The 22,014-nt window shown below is 37.5% G+C and overlaps 1 protein-coding gene across 26 annotated transcripts in view; it reads right to left on the minus strand.

Annotated features, from left to right (window-relative positions):
• Positions 1–22,014, minus strand: part of ADGRL2 (adhesion G protein-coupled receptor L2) — a 681,918-nt gene that overhangs the window by 522,924 nt on the left and 136,980 nt on the right. For all 26 annotated transcript variants that reach the window (XM_055116894.2, XM_055116926.2, XM_055116915.2 and 23 more), the window contains one exon: positions 19,923–19,991. The gene's annotated coding sequence lies outside the window, so the exon portion shown is untranslated. The remainder of the gene's footprint in view (positions 1–19,922; positions 19,992–22,014) is intronic.

The following is a 22,014-nucleotide window of genomic DNA, read 5'->3' on the forward strand; positions in this document are numbered from 1 at the left end:
GAATTATTGCTTTTATGTTATATAAAATATTTGTAACTATAGGAAATCAAATTGTGATATTTGAAGCTGTCATTTTAACAGTGAATGATTTCACAAACAATACAGTAGATCTAAACAATGTAGCTGAAATATGTGACCACCGACAACACAGTATCACTTGGACAATGCCACCAACAGCATGAGTGACACTTGATGGTGGAACAGTGGGCAACTGGTTCTTAGTGGTCCTGCACTTTGTCAAGTATTCCTTTTTCTTTTCTTCTTCTTTTTTTTTTTTCTCCCTGGTGGCTATTTGTCATTCTCTGAAGACTACAGCCTTCTCTTCCCCTGGACCTTTTTGAACTCTGCTGTCTTTGAATATCATGGATATTGCAAAAGAAACTATTTACTAGGCAGTAATTATATGCCACCCCTCATGTAAAGGTAAATGATAATGAGGTATGTGCAAAGAATAGGCAGTCCTGTCAAAAGGAAAAAGAGCGGCTTTTAAAACTTAGAGCTATACAAAATGCCTTATAGACTTGTTCTGGAGTAACTGTATCAATTAACCACGGTAAAAGCCCTAACTCAGATGGGCACTGCACACAGCATGTCTACCAGTGTTTTATTATCAAGTCCATTATGATGAGTTCTTGTCCTAGACAAAGGAAGAACAGAGAAAGAATTCAGGCTGACAAATTAGACTTGAAATCAGTTTCATTTACATAACGACTGGAAGTTCATTACTAACAGAGTTTTAATTATTCATGCTCTTGTTTCACTAGATACAGCAGTTTTCCCCCTGCTGTGTGGGATGTCTGGATTAGCTAAAATGAACCTAAGCAAACTGATAGGCTGCCCAGATACTCAGATGCTTTTCTATTTTCACATACTAGAGACGGGTGGGGGTTGGGGGGATGGAGTGCGTGTACAAATTGGGGCTGGGTAATGAGGAGAGATAGGGAGAGGAAAAGGAAGGCACTAAATAGAGAGAAAGGAAGCTGGCCAGCATGATTTCTTTGGGGCTGTATTACATGTTTGCAGAAAAGAAAGAGAAGGAAAAAAATGCAACTGTTGTACATTTGTATTTGACGGGAGTTTCCACTTGAGACGATAACACTTTAAGTATCAATCATTTCAAGATTTCCTGCTGGGGCATACTACTAATATGATGATGTGTATGTATGCAATTCATTTCCTTTGGATATAGGAGCACTAGAGGGGTTTGTTTTTGTTTGCTTGTGTTTAAAAAAAAAAAGGAAGAGAGGAAGTAGGAAGGAAACTTTTTTCCTTCCGTATTATCAGGACAAACCTAAGAAACAAGTTTAAAGTAGGCTTTAATACAATTTTCTTTTAATGAGAGTGGTGGTGATATTTTCATTCTTACTGGCAATAAACAATGACACCAAGGACACTTTTCTGCAAAGAATCTAAACTGTCTTTATACACATCAATCTCCTGACCCAGCCTTGAACACGACCTTGTGAAGTAAGTAGTTGAGGGCCAATTGCTCAGGGGGTTATTGCGAGTCTGGTTCATTTGCTGTCTACATGTTTTACTAATTTAGGTAACTATCTCACAAAAAGAGAATCCACGACACATAAAACAAGACCAAATTGTTCCCAACATCTTTAAAGTCCACTGAGGAGTGAAAGAGGCCAGAGGAAAACCTCTTTTCATTCTGAAATCCGACAGCAGTTGCAGCCTTGGGTTTTCAAAGATGTCTCTGGAGCAGTTTTGTAACAAAAGTTCTCAATTTGGGGAACTGTCATCTAAAACAAATACCAGAAGTGTTTTAAAGAAAATAATTTTAGCAAGGAGGATTTATATTTACCAAGAGCTGACTGAGTACCAAACATTCAGTCTAGAAGAGGGTCTACACTCTTCTGCTTGGTTTAAATGTCAAAAAATTTATGTCTATTTCACTGAGGAAGAATTTGAGTCTCAGAGAGACCACAGGTGCATCTAGCAAAGGAGGAAGGAATCCAACCCACATCCGCCTGACACCAACTCTCCCCTGCTACATACACATTTGAAGACCATGACCATTTGTATTTCCTACAAAGTTTACACAATTTGTTTTTTCTTTTCTTTTTTTTTTTTTTTTGAGACATGGTCTCACTCTATTGCCCAGGCCGGAATGCAGTGGTGCAATCACAGCTCACTGCAACCTCAACCTCCTAGACTCAGGCAATCTTCCTGCCTCAGCCTTCTGAGTACCTGAGACTACAGGTGTGCACCACCCCTCAGGGCTAATTTTTGTATTTTTTGTAGAAATTGGGTTTTGCCAAGTTGCCCAGGGTGGTCTCAAACTCCTGGGCTCAAGCAATCCACCCGCCTCGGCCTCCCAAAGTGCTGGGATTATAGGCATGAGCCACTGCCTAGCCAACTTATTTTTCTGTCCTAATTTTTTTACCTTTTCCTGATAAATGATTTTCTACAAAATAAATATAATGACCCAATTTAAAGAATATGGATAGCTTTCTTAGGTCTTGAATGATCAAAAAGTCTTAAAAAGTCATATATCAAACAGTTAATAAAATACTTGGAAAATCTCAGGAGCAAGATGTTAATGACAACAAGGGCCAAGTAACAATAACTGAGTAAAAATCAGACTACACTACCTGGTAACTTTACATCACACGCATTGTTTGTAGGTCATGTAGGAAAAAAATTCATCACCAGAATCTGCCATTTCTTATCAAGTCTGCTTGTCTCCCTCCCTCCCTCCCTGATGTGTCCAGAATTTGTTCCTTCTGGTGGGTTCTTGGTCTCGCTGACTTCAAGAATGAAGCCACAGACCCTCACAGTGAGTGTTACAGCTCTTAAATGTGGCGCAGACCCAAAGACTGAGTAGTAGCAAGATTTATTATAAACAGCAAAAGAACTAACCTTGCACAACATAGAAGGGCAGCAGAGCAGGTTGCTGCTGCATGCTGGGGTGGCCAGCTCTTATTCCCTTATTTGGCACGGCCCATGTCCTGCCGATTGGTTCATTTTACAGAGTGCTGATTGGTCCATTTTACAGAGTGGTGATTGGTCCATCTTACAGAGTGTGATTGGTCCATTTTACAGAGTGCTGATTGGTCCATTTTTACAGAATGCTGATTGGTGTGTTTACAATCCTCTAGCTAGACATAAAAGTTCTCCAAGTCCCCACCCGACCCAGAAGCCCAGCTGGCTTCACCTGTCACTCTTTCCATCTTTCCCTTCCTTCATCTCTCTCTTTCTCCACCACCCCCCCTTTCTTCTTTTCTTCCTTCTTTGTAAGACTATCAGCCATTCTTTTCTGTTTAGAAGAATTCTTGCCTACTGGCAGGTTTTAAATTTGTTTCATTTCATGCCTTTATTCCTGGACAGTTTTCCCTGCCTTCCCACACCTCACTCTGCTTTTTGGCCTGTTTTACAAAGCTATCTTTATATAGGAGATTTTGAATGATGAATTACTGCTTCAGAGTGATCAGAAAGTATCAACATATTTACAACATTGTATCCTCTTTTTATCTCTCTGAAGTATGCATAGATATTAAAGTACAAAGAGCTTGCATGACATGCCTAAGGGGGGAAAAGTGTTTCGAAAAGATAAAACAAGATCCTTTACTAGTGAACTACCTACCCCAAGCAACAAGCTCAGTTTGAGATTAAAATGCAATAAATGGACAGTTAACACTATGTAAAAGTTAGAATCAGTGAAGGTAACTGGGCATTACTGACACTCTATGATATCTGAGATAGCACTTTCTCAAAAATTGCCTAGTCAATAGGAAAATTAAGCTAAAAAGGACACTGTTCTAAATCCTTGACCAAGGATTACTACAAATATCTGATATGTTCTTGAAAAAGATAATGAAAATAAAACCTCTTAAAAGGCCAAAACCAAAGAAAAAAAAAAGAAAAGAAAAAAAAGAAAGCTTTTACTGCTCAGTGGGTAGTATGTTTGTTCTGCTTTAAAAACATATTTAGTTCTATTTTCTGGGCTTCATTTCTCCTTTAAAAACTTAGAAATATCGCCAAAGGACAGAGAAAACAATGGAAGGTTGTATGGGGAAGGGGAAGAGATGGAAAAGACATCTGGATTACGTTTGATCTGGCAGCTCTTTCCCTTACCCTGTTCAGTGGATGCTGCCCTGGGCAAGCAGAGGGGTCTGCCTGTACTAATATTTGATTTCCAGGTGCAAGTATTCACTCATCTAAATCCTGACCATATGCCATCATACATCTGCATAAGTACTGCTGTTTCCTTTAAACAAATATAAAATGTACACTTGACAGAGACATGCAAGATAGATGATCCTGAAAGAGGGAAAACTCCAGCAATTTTGCAAGGAAGACAGTCCACTGCAATGTTTCTTATAGTCTGTGTCCTTCCATGCCTTTTGCCTAGTTAGGAACAGTATTCAGAGGCAATTTGGTAGGACCCAGGAGATCAAAATTTCTAGTCTTGTTTCTGACCATTTTATTCTTTGTTAATAAAGTAAAAGGGGTGGCTCTTCAAACTCCAAGGAGCACATCCAGTCAATGGGGAAACAGTAAATATACACAAATTCTGCAAGCCATGCTGCCCGAGATTCTGATACTTTATGTCTGAACTCAGGCCTAGGGAATCAGAAATTTTAAAGAAAGTTTTAAGAGATTATAATATAACCTGTCAAAGACAGGTTTTAGGGATAACCATCCCTTTAAGGTAAAATTACGCAATTTTTTTAACTTTGAAAAATGAATCAATTCATAAGTTTTTCTTAAGTTGGCTGAGGTAAAGCAGCTGTTGTCAATTTTTTCTTTTTTTAAAAATAAAATGAAACAAATATCTACTTTAGTTATGTGGTATGATATATAATAGACACAAAATAATATTCTGGAGATATCAACCCAATCACTTCAAACACTATATATATAGTGTTACATAATTAATATGAATCATTAATATAAAAATTTACATGACAAAAATAAAAATAGGCAAATGGGAGGACATCAAACTAAAAAGCATCTGCATAGAAAAGAAAATAATCAACAGAGTGAAAAAGCAACCTAAGAAATACAAATGGGCAACAGGTATATGAAGATATTCAACATCACTAATCAGCAGGGAAATGCAAATCAAAACCACAATGAGATATCACCTTGCACCTCTTAGGCTGCTTATTACAAAAATAACAAAAGACAAAGTGTTGGTGAGGCTCTGGAGAAATTGAAACCCTTGCAAACTGCTGGTAGGAATGCAAAATGGTGCAGTTGCTATGGAAAACAGTATGGAGGGTCTTTAAAACACTCCAAATTAAAAATAGAGCTACCACATGATCCAGCAATCCTGCTACTTAGTGTGTGTGTGTGTGTGTGTGTATATATGTGTTTGTGTATATATATATATATATACACACACACACTAAGTAGCAGGATATATATATGTGTGTGTATATATGTGTGTGTATGTGTGTGTATATGTGTGTGTGTGTATATATACACATGTATGTATGTAAAGGAAATAAAATCAGAATCTTAAAGAGATTATGAAGACTCTCATGTTTGTTGCCACATTATTCACAATAACCAAGGTGTGGAAACAATCTGAATGCCCATAGGCAGATGAATGGATAAAGAAAATGTGGTATGCACATACAATGAAATATTATTGCACCTTAAATAAATAAAGAAGGAAACTCTGCAATATGTGACATGGATGAACCTTGAGAACATTATGTTATATGAAATAAGCCAATTACAGAAGGACAAATACTTCATGATTCTACTTGATTCTACTTGAGGTATAGTAAAACTCACAGATGCAGGGTAGAATGGTGGTTGGCAGGGTTTGGAGGAAGGAGGAATTGGAGAGTTGTAATAGCAACAGGAGACAGACAGATTCCTAGGCAGACAGGGATGGGTCCCTGGTGAAACCTGACCTTCAAGCCAATGACAGTTCAAAGCCTGAAGACTGAGCTGCCAGTTCTGGATAGAGTCCACAACCAGAGTGAGAACTTCCTTGTTGCCTTTAAACCAATTGAGTGGTGCTTTTTCCAAGACCACCCATAGACCAATCAGCACACACTCCCATATTCTGAGCCCTTAAAAACCCTGGACTCAGCCGCACAGATGGCTATCTGCTTTTGGGCCCCCTCTCACACAGAGGGTTACCCACTCTCAGATCCCCTCTCCATTGAGAGCTTTCCTTCTGTCACTCAATAAAATTATTCTCTGCCCCACTCACTCTCCAGTGTCCGTATACCTTATTCCTTCTGGTGGCGGGACAAGAATCCGGAACTTGCTGAGCTGTGGGCAGTGGGAACGAATGAACTGTAACACGTCCCTGTTCACTGAGCTGCAGTCAGGAGGAATGAGAGAGAGCTGTAACATTTCCTGGGGGCTCAGACCTCAGGACTCCCCGAGCAAAAGCTGTAACACTCCTTGGGACTCTTGGTTTCTGGCATCTCCTAGTTTTCGGGTGCCACCACATCCACCTCATCTAAACACTGGCGCCCAACATGGAAGCCACTTTGTGGCATGCCCTGTTCAGCCATGGGCTGAGGATGGAGCCATGGCAGGCACGGGATCTGGGCCGGTAGTGCAAGCTAAGTGTAGCCTGCTGGGCTGAAGCGGATGGTGTGAGTCCAGAGGACTGAGTGAGGCCCTGGGCAGAGGTCATGTGGCTGCAGAGATTTCCCACTGGGAAAGTGGCACCATAGGAATCCTGTAACACTAACCCTTCCTCTGGCTGCAGCAGAAGAGAAGAACGTGCCGGGCGCCACTCCCTCTCACTCACCAAACTTCAAAAGCCACAACAGTTGCTCATCAACATATAGAGTTTCAGTGATGCAAGATGAATAAATTCTAAAGCTATGCCACGCAACATTATGCCTATAGGTAATAACATGTTATTGTACACTTGAAAATCTGTTAAGAGGGTGGATCTCATGGTAAGTATTCTTACCACAATAAACAAAACATCACAAACAATATTTACCAACCATTGGCAAATTGCTATTTTTCAGGTCTATTTGCCAAACAGAACAGTCTATGTGGTATAACTACTGAGTTTGTCAATTTGGGCAACATTGCTTAATTTCCCTGATTCTCAATTTTAGCATCTGTAAAACAAAAATGATAATATTTTTCATATTGAGCCTTTGTGAGAATTCAATACAAGTGAAAGCATCATAGTAGCTGAAAACATGGCAGTTAATATCTGATTGGAAGTTAGGATGCCAATTTTGTCCACTGGTCATTCAATTCAAAATCTGAGGTTATGTAAATTCCATAGTGGCAAATTGAAGCACACATGTAATTTGCTCTCCAGAACGACATCAATAATGATTCTAAAGCTCCTGCTATGGCTCCTATTATGAAATGATGTGAGGCCTCCATTTGGAGAGTGTAAAAGGTATGGAGATGACCAGAAGAAGAAATCCTGAAAATATCATAACTTTCATATTTCACTTCTGGATCATTTTATATACAAATCCAAAATTTAAAAAAAAATTCATTTGGCTGGAAATCTTGTCAATTCCCACTTTTGTAGTTTTAACAACTATTAAAGAGGAATTTAACAAAAAGTTAAAAAAAAAGTTTTTTTGCTAGTGACATTTTACTATATTTCAATTCTTTGGTTATTAGTCAATAATCAAATACTGTTTAATAGTATTGCTTTAATAAGCAAAAACTTAATTCTTTGAGAATGGTAAAGAATAGATAATACTACCAAAAAAGAAAAGAAAAATTTTCAGAAACAATAAGCTGATTAGTATCGAGTGTCTAAATTTTCCCAGCATTCAAAAAATAAATTAATAAATAAATTAATTTTCCTAGTTCATTAAGAGTGGAGGTCCACATTTTCTTTCTGTAGTATATTGAAGTTTTAAAAAATAGGAAACAGAAAATGTTCATGTACCATATTAACTTACTACTGAGCAAAGGTTTCTGTGGTCAAGAGACCTTTTTGTTATATTGTAGGGGAAAGAAAGGGAAAGGTTTAGGAAAAAAAGAAATTTTTCAGCACTTGGAAAACTATCTTCACTGAATTAGGCAGAATTTTTGTTTCCTTTCATATTTTACATCTTTCTTGTAAAGGATGGAAAATGAATTTAGCACCATATTGGGGGATGCCTTCAGGTATTATGTAAATATCTTAAGGATAAATAAAATTTGAGTTAAACTTACAACTCTGTGCATTGGGCTTCAGTTCAGGTAACAACATGACAAGGGAGAGAAGAAGAGAGGAAGGGAGAAGAATCATGAAAATAAAGTAGAAGCTTAGGAAGGAATGAAGTTAGAAAAGAAAAAGAGAGGAAGAGAGCAAAGAGGAGGAAAACAGAAGACAAAAGGAGGAGCAGACAGGTGGGATAACAAGTTCTTATATAAACTGCAGCAAAATCAAGAACTATTTTGTGGGAGGGCAGCTCAAAAGGCAGTTACACAATGATGGTCAAACCACCTGTAATAAAACTGCCTGAAAATGTTTTCCTCTCATAGGCTGAAAACTGTAGCTTGTTTAGGAAAGGAGGATGTGATGAAAGTATAAATGAAAATTTCACAAGCAGATGGGGATTTATGGGGCCAAATACATGACTAAGTTCTATGATACACATAATTATACAACATAAATAATGACTTGAATAAAAAAATAATTTGTGGGATCAGGAGTGATGGCTTATGCCTGTAACCCTAGCACTTTGGGAGGCCAAGGCAGGAGGACAGCTTGAGGCCAGGGCTTTGATACTAGCCTGGGCAACAAAGCGAGACCCTGTCTCTACAAATAATAATAATAATAATAAAAATTTAAAAAATTAGCTGGATATGGTGGCACACACTTGTAGTCCCAGCTACTCAGAAGGCTGAGATGGAGCATCACTTGAGCCCAGGAGGTTGGGGCTACAATGAGCTATGATAGTGTCACTGCACTCCAGCCTGAGCAACAGAGACCCCATCTCTTAAAAAAAGAGAAAGGAAAAAAGAAAAACAAGTGTATAATACAAGCATTTGCCATTTCCTTAAATATCATATTCTAAGTAAACTGAGACCCACACTTGTGTTGTTATGTAACACTTTGAAGACAATCTCAGCAATAAATTGTAAGAGTGCATTGATACTTAAAATTAATTACTAAGACCCTTCCAAATGTATTAGGCTTTTATGAGGTTATTAAATCTTATTTTTAAAATCAGAAAGTTTGAAACTTACAACTATAATTTCTGGTGATTTAAGAATTCATCCAATATCTGGTGATCAAGGATTCACTCAAGATTCAAGAATCTAAATATCAAAAATTCACCACATCGTTTATAATATTTCACTATGACCTCATCCTTGATTCATCCTTTCCAATTTCCAGTCTTTCTAAAATCATCACTCTAACTCCAATGTCTTTCATGTTTCAAATTCCTCTGAGTGCTTGATGCTGTATCTACAATAATGCTGAACAGCATATATGTGTAGTTCTTTGTTTCAAATCCTGCTACGAAACAGAACATATACAAATTTTCTTGTATGACTTCCCCTTTTCCACCTTTCAAAAATGACTTCTTCAATTCCTACAGGGAGAAAATAAAAAAACAAGTAAGCAGAACACATGGCTTCTTCCTTTATGGTCTTCTAATATGTAACACACCTCTGTGCTGAAAAACACTAGGTGTTTTTCAATGGAGCACAGATAATAAGCTCAGTACCGGGATTTCTGTGCATTGGTACATTTTATTCTTATGAGAAGGAACATTTTCACGGTTGACATTTTTTTAGGGAGGCAGTGATCTGCCAAGTGCCACACAGCACAATGTTGGAGGTGGAATAGAGTTCAGGTCTGGCCAGTTCCAAAGCCTACATCCTTGTGCATCCTGCCTTCTCCTTATCTTTCTAAGAAGTCCTAGTTTCCTTTCCACGTTCTGCCCACAGGCTTCTGAGAATAAGGTACTCTAGGGAAGGTACCAGGTTATACCAATCTGTGCTTTGATACACTGACTGACAGAGTAAGTTCACAAAATAACCCGGGAAAGAATAAAACGAGTCAAAGTTTCAACTTTATGATCAAGTTCCTCTTGAGCATTACAGAAAGTACTTGCTTCTCTCTTGGTTAGGTTTCTAATTGCCTAAACCAGGTCTGTATGCTCTGAGAATGAGGAGCAAGAGGGAAGCAAGTTAGAGGATGAGAAACCTGGTCATCTAACGGATCTTTGGGCTTGCTGGCCTTACACCTATGGTCTTGAATTTGTCGTTTTGTCATTTCCACAAACAGGATGTTCACTCTGACTTTCTGCAAAGGAATCTCACCTATTGATCAAACCACAGAACGGCACAGGCTTTAAAATTATGGGAACTTATCTTTGACAGTTTCTGTTCTAAAACGTTTAAGCAAATCTGGCTTGGTGGAGCCAGAGGCCATAGAAAAGAAAAGGAAGGAGCATTCCAATTATGGAGGCCCGGATGATGAAAGGATCGCTCTTGATATCTACATGTTATGTGACATTTTCAAGTTCGTAGTCGATTGACTGCAATGTTCTTGGATTGCTCCCACCAGGTGTTTTTCAACGAAGTGCTAAATTTTTCCTGGCTGATTCCAAGAGGAAACCTTCAGGTAGGTTTAATGCAGAAGATTAAGACTGCATTAAGGCTAAGTCTGAAATGTTCTGCTACCAATTAGCCCTCTAGTATTTCTGTAAGCCTTGAATTTTTGATGCGATCAATGACACCAGTGGAGCCATCTTCTGTGGAGTGGTTATTAAAGATATAAAAATCAATACAAAGATGATACTTGGAAATCTATATCACAAGATAATGAATCACCATGAGAGCAGACTGAGAAGAATGTCAGCAAACCAAACAGAAGGTTTGTGCATAACAAAGTATTTCATGCCAATAGAATTTAAGTTACATTTTGCATGAGACAGAAATCTTCACGCTACATTTGCATGACAAGGTTTTAATAAGATTAAGTCACAAGCCTCATCAGACAAATGCTTCTAGTGCATTAAAAAAGGAAGAAGAAAAAGAAAAAAAAAAAAGAGTGAGGATTGAGATGTTCAAGACTGAGCCAATAATGCCCTGGTTTAACTTTAACTAATGCAAAATAGCATCAAAACTTTCTCTGTCAGTAATCCTCATTCAATTTCTTTTAAACGAAACATTATTTGCCGGCACCTTAAGTCCATAAGTACTGATTGTCATTGGAGCTGTGTATTGGAGCTTCACAGAATAGTCCAAATTTAATTTGAACTGAGGATTGATTTCATTTCCTTCAAAGGAAGATTTTTTTTCCTTCCAAAATTGAGCTGGTGCATGACTTTGCAAGCTCATTTTGGTTTTCTCCTTGACACAGTTGTAAGTGACATGAGAACATTTATGTGTTTTGTCCTTAAGGGACATCACAACATTGCTAATGATGCCACAAATGACTGGGAGCTGCTTTTTGGCTTTAGAGATATGGATTCCCTAAGACTTTTTATCATTTGCTGCCAGGAAAAGCAAAAATCAGCAAGCCTGCTAAAGTCACCAGTCCACTAAACCATTGTATATTTAATACAGACAGAGTTTTATGCTTGAGATTTCCCAGTTTACAACTATGTAAATAAAGTTTTATAGACAGAGATTAAGAGAGGGTGTGTTTTTGTGTATGTTGGGTGGTGCAAAAGTCATAAATGTTTCTCTTTTCTTCTCTCTCTAGGTACATATGTGAGTCTCCCCACCACTAGAACTCTTAAGTGGCTGCTGTTATGGAAGGTCAGGCTCATAATCACTGCATATTAAGTCCTTAACAGCAATGTCTGGCTCTTCATTAATCTGTAAACTTACTGATTTACCGAGAGATGTCTTTGTTTTTCTCGGCGTTTTTTCATCTACTTCTCACCCTGGTGCCAACGCAATTTCCAGAAAATGAAACAATGATTAGTTTATGCTATTGCATATTAAGTTTGGTTTTCTCTGTATTTACATTGCATGTTTCAAAGGTTGACTTAATCAGCTGTGAGTTGTTATGCAGTTAGTCAGAGTGGAATTCCCACAGATTTTTTCCCCCAATGTATCACATAACAATAAGAGAGCTAGACACACCTTGTGTAGTTTTAACAAGCCTTCGCAGTTTTACTTAATTTGTTTCCCTTCCCTTTTACCCCTGAGGCTCCCAAAGCAAATGAACCATTCAGGAGCATAAAACAAGGGGAATTAGTTTAGACTTCAATAAAACACAGACCTCTTGCTGGCAATATCTGCCTTGATGTAGAATGTCTGCATTTTAAAATATTGCCGTGTCTTGATTGTCCTGACACCTCATGATTGTCCTCTTGAGTTCCCATTGCCTGGGGAACTTCAACACTCTCTCCCTGTTCAGGTCTCATGCTCCTTCTCAATGGTGCTCATACTTTAGCTTCCATATCTTCATCTGCAAAATCTACTCGACTAATGCATGAATATACTCAGCGGTTTTCCAATAGTTCTAGAATTAGGATTCAACTTGGATAGTCTCTGATATCTCTTTTAGGTGGTGTGAAAAATATATAAGGTGCAGGAAATGCTATTCTCACAGGCAGGAGATTCAAAAGTGGCATTTAAAGAAACATATTTTTGTAGAATGAAAGATTTTTGCCTCTTACTGAAGCTATGAAAGTTTTTAGCCCTTACAAGTCAGTAGTCCTGCTTGCTTGGGGATGGATTTTCATATGTTGAATGATATTGTTTATTCATTTACAAATAGCTAATGATGACAAGCCATGGGCTGGATGCTGAGGATACACTTTGTATCAGGGGCATTGAGATAAAGGTGTTCAGTAAAATCGTGTAAGGCTGTTTCTCCCATGAGAGTCACATTTTAATTGCTTTTGTGGGGAAAAATTGGTGTCTTTAAAAGTTTGATTAGTAAACAAATCCAGACCAGATAAATGTCTAAACCTGGGCGGAATAATCAAACATTATTTTTAATAGGTGGAAGAAATGAGATGCATAGTAATTATTTAAGAGTTAAGTCTTTCCTAATGAGCTAAATGATAAAAACTTGCATCCTGTAATTGGACAGATAAGTCACAAGGAGAAAGTTAGGTTTTCACACAATGTATGTTCACAGGATTAAAAAACGACAGTCTTGTTAAAATAAGCTGGGGTGGAGGTGGGGAGGCAAGGGCTAGATGCCTTGAAAGGGAAAGTTGAACAAGAAAACAATCTTCCATACACTAATGTGAACCCATGGAGAGAAGAGAGAACGCACAGAAGTTGTACACTACATTATATGGATACAAAATAGTTTTTTAGATTTATAATTTAATTTAGAAATCTAAAAGACAGGTGTATTATTTTATAATGCCGTGTCTTTATAATGTAATATTCATATATTTTTCTAACTTCTATGAGATAAAATAGAGTGGTTTTAATTAACAAAAAATTAACGCATGATGGAAGCAAAGAGAAGAATTATTCAAGAGTTGTGTATAAGACTGCATAGGATTTGTATTTGTAAACAAGCCCAGAAATATGAATGCTTCTAGGCTTCTATGAGTCAATGCTTGACCGGGACTCTTAATGGCAAAATCTCCTACTAATTACTTGGCTCTTATAAATCTAAGGAACTGAGTGAAACCAAATATTAGATGGTCCAATTTTAGAGAAAAGAAAGCAGGATAAAAATGTATTAAGGCAGAGAGAGTTTAAGTTAAAACACAACCACATGTGGTGAAAATAGAAAAGGGCTAGAAAGAAATACAAAAAAATGTTAGCAATGCTCTTCTCTGGTATAAACAATGGCTTTCATTTTCTTCTTCATATGTTTTGATATTTACAAATTTTCTACAATAGCATTTCTACTATAACCAGACAAAAAGAGATCAATGAAAAATGCAATCTAACTGTTGAAATTACTGCTATATACAAAATGAATACATTTCACCATTGGTAATGACTTTGACTCTAGAGGAAAGAGGATTTCCATAGAAGGACGGTAGTATTTTATATCTAATTAATTGGGAAGGCTTTGAGCAAAATCAGAACTTCAGATCCTAGAAGCTGAGTACAATAAAGATTTGAGAAACAAGAAAAAAGGTATGATCAATGGAAGATCTTCCAGACAGTGAGGGCTATCTGTTAGCGAGTGTGTAAGAACATGAAGTATGCGAAAACAAGGTGAGACTTATATGAAAATGAATAATAAATGAGAAGAGATTAGGAAGTAAACTGGCCTTAAATTTGAAAGTAAAGAGCCATGAACAAGATTCTGTATTTTGAATGTCAAAATTAAGAAGCTCCATTGAGAAATAAGTTTATGGAATGAACAAAATCAACCTAACTTACAGTCAGATTGATTTTTACTTTGGGGGGACTCTAAGTCATTAGCATGGGGTCTGTTTTATTAACACTATAGCTTTCCCTTTACTTTCCAGAAAAAGCACATATAATGCTTTTGCTTTTCATAGTTCACTTGCTTGCTCAAATATTCATTGATTTTTCTGAATCTGTAGCCCATCTGCTTGCAAAACATTCACTGACTTCATGGGACTAAATAATAAGTATTGGTTGATGTTAATGTACATACATGCAATAAAACTGTCAACTCAGTCATCTTCCTGGTACCTGAGCATATAACAAAAGCATCACTAGACAGTGAGGCAGCACTGTGAGAAAGGTAGTGTACATAATGGAAAGAGCACAGCCTTCGGTCTCAGAGAGATGTGGGTTCAAATCCTGGCTCTGCCACTGGCTTCTTGTTAATTTCATCAAAGTAAATTTCTCTGTCTATTTCTTTATCTTTAGACTGGGGCCAATACTTTCTTCTAATATGAACTTTGTGAGAATTGAATGAGATATAATAAATTAAAGCATATAACAGGATGGCAGGTACACAATAAACTCTCAGTACCTAATGGTATTATGATTATTGTCATTGGCATACTCGTGGGTTTTCAACACAATGAAACTCAACGTTTCAAGACCAATGTCAAATTTTGGTTTTCCTTCTGAGTCAAATTTTGGATTATTAATAAGAGAATGATCTCATTTCTTCCTCAGATGGCAAATGGTTTATTCTTAGAGCCAGGTATGGACTCATCTATACTCTCCACGCTCTCTCTGTTAAAGTCACTGGTACCAGCTTTCTCAACTGGTTCACTTTGAGCATGGTTAGAAACCAAAAGAAAGCAACTTGATGGATTAACAGGGAGAGCTAGGGAAACTGACTCATCGGGGGTGGAATGCTCGTGCTTGATAAGCCTCAGAGACTCTGGTTTTCTATTCAGAGAAATGGGGTTACTCATTGAGCTTTGCACACAAGACCAACATTTGGGTCTTAAAAGCCATAACTGAGCCAAGCACAGTGTCTCATGCCTGTAATCCCAACACCTTGGGAGGCTGAAATGGGAGGATGGCTTGAGCCCAGGAGTTTGAGACCAGCCTGGGCAACATGGTGAAACCTTGTCTCTACACAAAATACAAAAATGGTGGTACATGCCTGTAGTCCCAGCTACTCGGGAGGCTAAGGTGGAAGGATCATATGACCCTGGAAGGTCAAGGCTGCAGTGACCTGTGACTGCACCACCGCACTCCAGCCTGGGTGACAGAGTGAGACCCTGTCTCAATAATAAATAAATAAAGTAAAACAAATAAAGGCCATAATTCAACTGTTGTAATTGTAGTCCTCTCTGAAGTGAATGAATTTTTTCCACTCATCCTGGAATTCTCACTGTTGCTATATAAGAAGAAAGCTTCAGACTCTGGCTACGCCGGGGATTTTGGTGGGATGCCTATTGGCACTTTCACTGAATGTGCAAGAGTGAAAGACTTCTTAGGATTCACCTGCCTTCATAATGAATTACCCGACCCCTTCAATTATCCCTGTGTCTTACTTTTAGTGATCAAACAGCCTATTACACAGACCCTGGATAATATAATTCCATAGTATCACTGGTTATTTAGCCCCCAAAAGCACTATGTATCCAAAGTATTACACAGACCCTGGATAATATAAATCCATAGTATCACTGGTTATTTAGCCCCCAAAAGCACTATGTATCCAAAGTATTCATTATTCAAACCACATCTTTGATGCCACTTATTCCATCAGAATTCCTATAAAATTCATAATTTATTATACTGAAATGAACATATATGTATACTTTTTCTGGTACTAATATCTATTTTTGTATATGTTAATTTTACTTCTATAAATAAACTGTAAAGTATAGGGGTCACACTTTATCTTCTTTTTATATTTCTTTGTTGTGGAAAAGTTTTGGGTGTAATATAGACCATCCCCCTAGTAAAATTAGTTAAATGATAAGAAAAATAGTCTCCAAATATCTAGTGGGTAAGAATAAAAGTTAAACTTAGCCTTTTTTTGTGATTTAAAAATTTTTGTGGAATATGAGGAGGGTCCAATTTAAAATAACCCTTTCATTGTTTGTTTGTTTGTTTGTTTTTGTTTTTTAAGAGACAGAGTTTTGCCATGTTGCCCAGGCATGTCTCTAACTCCTGGGGTCAAGTGATCCTCCTGCTTTGATAGCCCAAAGTGCTAGGTTATAGGGGTAGGCCACCACACCTGGCCATGATTCTTGAAATGATGAGATCAGGGGGTGTAGAGGCTGTATTATTTCATTCTCACATTGCTATAAAGAAATATCTGAGACAAGGTAATTTATAAAGAAAAGAGGTTTGGCCAGGTGTGGTGGCTCATGCCTGTAATCACAGCACTTTGGGAGGCCGAGGTAGGTGGATCACCTGAGGTCAGGAGTTCAAGATCAGCCTGGCCAAAATGGTGAAACCCCGTCTCTACTAAAAATACAAAAATTAGTTGGGTGTGGTGGCGTATACCTGTAATCCCAGTTACTCTGGAGGCTGAGACAGGAGAAATCGCTTTAACCTGGGAGGCAGAGATTGCAGTGTGCCGAGATTAAGCCACTGTATGCCAGCTGTCTCAAAAAAAAAAAAAAAAAAAAAAGAAAGAAAGAAAAAGAAAAAGAAAAAGAAAAGAGGTTTAATTAGCTCATGGTTCCACAGGCTGTACAGGAAGCATGGCAGGATCTTCTTGGGAGGCCTCAGGAAACTTACAATCATGGCAGAAGGTGAAGGGAAAGCAAGCCAACTTACATGGCCAGAGCAGGAGGAAGAGACAGGGGAGGTGCTACAGACTTTTAAACAACCAGATCTCATGAGAACTGTATCAGGAGAACAGCACCAAAGAGATGGTGCTAAACCGTTCATGGAGGATCTACCCCCCATGATCAGATCACTTCCCACCAGGCCCACTCCAACATTGGGGATTACAATTGAACATGAGATTTGGGTGGGGACACAGATACAAACCATATGAGAGGCATAGGCATACATGTAAGGAAAGATAAATAGCAGAATGTGAATTTGTGCATGTTAAAATCTGCTAACCATTTTTGTTGCTTGGAAGTTTTTTTCTAAAAATCAGCCTTTTTCTTTGAGGTCCCTTCATCCATTTCTTCAAGTTGTATATCAAAAATTTTAGAGAGATGCTAATTACTCAAGATGACTCAGAAAGTTCACATGCAGATTTGGGACTAGAGCCCCAAAATGCAATCCCTGCCATGTATTTTTAACAGTGACACTTTCCTGAAATGCTGGTTATAGGTAGTAGACATTACCCATTTTTGCTTCTTACATTATCACAGCAAATAAAGTTTATTTATATCACAAAGATGCCAGAAAAATTATGCTGAAATATTTTAACATAAAACAATCCTGAATTTCTGAAGTATTACCCTAAAGCACTCTCTTAATATCTAATATTATCCCTTCCACAGTAACTGTTACTTGCCTTGCTCTCAATATATTATACACTTTTAAGATCTACTATGTTTACTGAATTATATCTTTAAAACAGGAAAAAGAAAAAAATTCACGTAAGTATCATCATAGGGAATGGTATCTATTATAATGACTTTTTTCCTTCAATAAATAACCTATTATTAATATATGCTCTTCACAATATCACTTCTACTTCGCCAACGTTTGTCCCTTTAAATGATTTTAACAGTAAAATTTACTGTTGACTAATATAAAAATTATAATAGTATGGTTAATTCTAAAAAGATCAGACTTCTGTTTAGGTCCTATATCTCATTTTAATTAATAGTTTTTTAAGTAGCTCAGCAGATAGCCCATTTAAACTTTAACATGCCATTTTCCACATTTTAGTTATTAAAAGAAAAATATGGCTACAATAAATTATAGCATTTGTAATAAATACCTAAATATAACAAATGATATCTCCACTTATGTCAAAATATCAATTTCACATATTTTCATCTTTAATATTACCTTTGGAAATAGAAGAGTGATATATTACTATGTAAGTGTAAATAGGATAGTGACTGATTACATTTTGAAGATGAGAAAACTAGGTCAGAGAGTAGTTAATGACCAATTTTGAATTGAACCCAGGTGTTCCAGGACTGTATAAGCCATCCCTGGGTGTTATTTTCTTTTCTCTAATTTGTTACCTTACTCCTGAAAGAAAACTAGGGGATGGTAGAATTGAGAAATATGTTTTTGCTAGTGGAGGAGAGGGAAATCCCATGACTTAACACCATGGTTATGCTTCTTAGAAGAGAAGGATGAATGTGAGTGGCAACATGGACTATTGGCAAATCTTCTGGGCGGATGAAGTCATTGGCCCTATATAGGCTCATTAAGTGCTAATGGTGATCATAATCAACCGTTTGTGATCTGGAAGAACTGTGCCTCCATTCCCCTGAAAGGCTTTTTGTTTTGTAGGTTCCTTTTTATTCTGCTTCCTGAAACTCTATGCCAATTGATGTTTGCATGTTTCTGAAATGGTGACAAGCCTTGTAATTGATTCTCCAACTACGCTGTGCTGTGCGCCGGGCTGGCAGGCACCCCACTTTCAGGTCACTTTACACGTCACACCACCTAGAGCGAGCCAGGAACTCATTCAAAGGGCAATGGGATGCCAATTATTTTCTTTCCTGGCATTTACATGAAAGTATAGGAGAGAGGCTGCTAAAACGGAATTCAGAGTTTGGTTCCCTTAATAATTGCTATAGCCTCCAAGTTTGTGGACTATGGAAGAATTGAGAACCTGAAGCAAGTAAGGTGAGGAGGTTGAAAAATAGAGATTTAGTCAAACAATCCGTAAAGTGAGGAGATCAAAAAATAGAGCTTTGTGAAATCAGTAAATTTAGTGCTTACTAGGTGCCAGGCAATATTTTAAGCATTTTACACCTACTAATTTGTTTATGCTATGCCACAACTCTTGAAAGTAGGTATGACAATTTCTCCCATTTTGCAAATAAGAATGTGGAGCCCACAGCCACATAGCTGGTAAATGACAGAATCACACTTTGAATTTAGGTTGGCTCTGAAGGCTAGGCTTTTAATCATTTTGCTATAGGTGGAATTAAAGATTCTATGTAAGTCCGCTTTAATATAGAATTCATAGCTTCTAGGAATGTATAATTACTTAGTAATAACCAGGAAAGCAAATGATGATCATGATTCAGAGAAATAGAAATATGAGGCCATCCTCTCTAAATCCCTTCAGCCCACACTTCCTCAACTAACACCACCACAGGATATTTTGTACCTCATCCTACTTCTACAAAGGAATGCATCCGAATAATTTCTGGCTTCATTTGCGAAAATAGCAACTTTAACTGATCTCTATTTGCCTATGTGATTTGTGATGTCCAAGAATACTCCAAGGCAGAAAAATGCCTAAGATCACAAGCATAATTTTGTAAGAAATCTAGATAGGTAGACAGCCAGTCTTAAGCAACATACAACGAATAACCTGACTCATGGAGAGAGGTAACCCATACATGTAGTTTCTTCTTCCCTCATCTCCACCCAGGATCATGATTTTATCTTCTACATTTAATAAAAGATCATCCAATATCAGAACTTAGAAAACCACCAATAGATAAAGCAAATACATTTAGGCAGTGCTTGAATTCATATCATAATTGAAGCTATTGTATCTTATTTTGAAATTAATCATTTACCTTATGAATCTACGTAGGCTCCATACTCTTCAGAACCATTTGTGAAGTTTAGAGTAAGTGGTCTGTAACCTAGAAGGGAGACAAACAAATCCACAGTTCAAATTCAGCATGATAAGATTATCAATGAAATTGAAAATGCATTAGCATGTGCATTAATTTTTTTATTAGATTCAAATGACGAAGGCATTTACCAATTTGGAGATACAGAGAGAATAGAATTTAGATGAGATGGATATTAGTGCTTGTGTCCCTGTGTTTTAAGTATCAGCTCAGACAAAAAAGCAAAAAGATCTAAAATGATTCCTGGAACTGAACAACGTGACTGAACCCAGAGGGGAGGAGCAGGCTGCCACCCACCTGGGGAGACGGGTTAATAAAAAGATCAATTGCACTCTTATCTTGTTAGTCATTAGACAGCCCATTGATGCCACCTGCTTACTTTAAATGTAAACGTGCAGGCCAACCATTGGAAAGCTGCCACCATTCTTCGGAACCCTGTTTCTTTCTGGTTTAGTGATAGGAGGGAAAAGGCCAAACTCTGACCGTTAGGAACTGAGCATCTGTTCCTCCAGCAAACACAGATGTGAGGGCAAATCAGAAAGCGAGTCTTTACAGGCAGAATAAATGAATATACCAAAATATGAGTAGTTTATAGAGTTAATATCAACTCAAACTGAAGAAACATTTTACATGTAAAAACATAAAATGGCTCAGGGGATTTACTCTCCTGTTAGGTGATTATATCCCTTAGATCTGAAGTGGCCATATATTAAATATACTTTTTGTTTGCTTTACTGGTCTTTGTGAACCGCTGACTCTTTTTCAGTAGTCAATTGCTCTTTCCCAAAGTATAAGGAAAGGTTTACCTGTCTTGCATTAGTATCAGTTGCCAGTGATTAAAAGGTTCAAAGGTAAATGTTACATATTTCCTAAGGCAAAGTAAATGCCTGCCATTGGTAAAAAGGGATTATTATACATTGGCAATAGAATCTTTCCTGCAGCAGCTATTGCCTACTTCTCTCAGCTTCTGCAAACTCTGGCTACAAGTGGGTCTCCGGACCTTTTCTTGTCCTCTGACACTACTTACCGGGGCATCGGAGAGATGTCTGATAAGAGTACTTCAGATCATCCCACCTTTGTAGCAGATAAATACTCATTTTTTCTTCTAAAAAAATGAGTATATTAATTTATCTCATTTATTTTTGTGGTATAAATATTCATTATTTATTGATTATTACTAGTCAAGCAATATTTGCCTAACAAGGAGTATCTTTCTATCTGCTTTGAGCATTCCTATTCTAGTAAAAAATATTTTGCAAGCAATAAAATACTAACTTAAGGTAGGAATGGTGAGATGCAGCAGTTACAATTTCTCAAAGCAGTGAGATGGTGAAGCCAACTTGTGGCATGTTGACTAATTACTATGCTCCTGCTCATTTTACTTTCCAAAATTCAAAATATTGTATATAGGTTCTGAATGCTTAAAATGTATTCCTAACTAAGTAGTGTGTAGGTGGCTGGATTTCTATCAAGTGGGTCTCAAACCAGCAATAGAAAATCAGACACTGTCTCTGACTTAAAATAGGAATAAGGTTAATCAAGATATGACTACCTATGAGAAATATCACTCAGTGAACTTTTTTTTTTTTGAGATGGAGTTTCACTCTTTTCACTCAGGCTGGATTGTAATGGTGTGATCTTGGCTCACCTCTGCCTCCTGGGTTGCAACCTCTGCCTCCTGGGTTCAAGTGATTCTCCTGCCTCAGCCTCCTAATTAGCTGGGATTATAGGTGCCTGCCATCATGACTTGCTAATTTTTTGTATTTTTAGTAGAGATGGGGTTTCATCATGTTGGCCAGGCTGATCTCGAACTCTTGACTTCAGGTGATCCACCCACATTGGCCTCCCAAAGTGCTGGGATTACAGACGTGAGCCACCATGCCTGACCACCATCCAGTAAACTTTTAAACAGCAGAATTCCCAGATGGGCTAATCATTTATACATTTTAGAGTATAGATTAGTTATTAGTTGTTTCTTGAATTTAAAGATTTTGTAAAGAATATGCATTTCTTACACTTGGTTACATGTTTA

Source organism: Pan paniscus, chromosome 1 (genome assembly GCF_029289425.2).
Source record: "Pan paniscus chromosome 1, NHGRI_mPanPan1-v2.0_pri, whole genome shotgun sequence".
Taxonomy (NCBI): domain Eukaryota; kingdom Metazoa; phylum Chordata; class Mammalia; order Primates; family Hominidae; genus Pan; species Pan paniscus.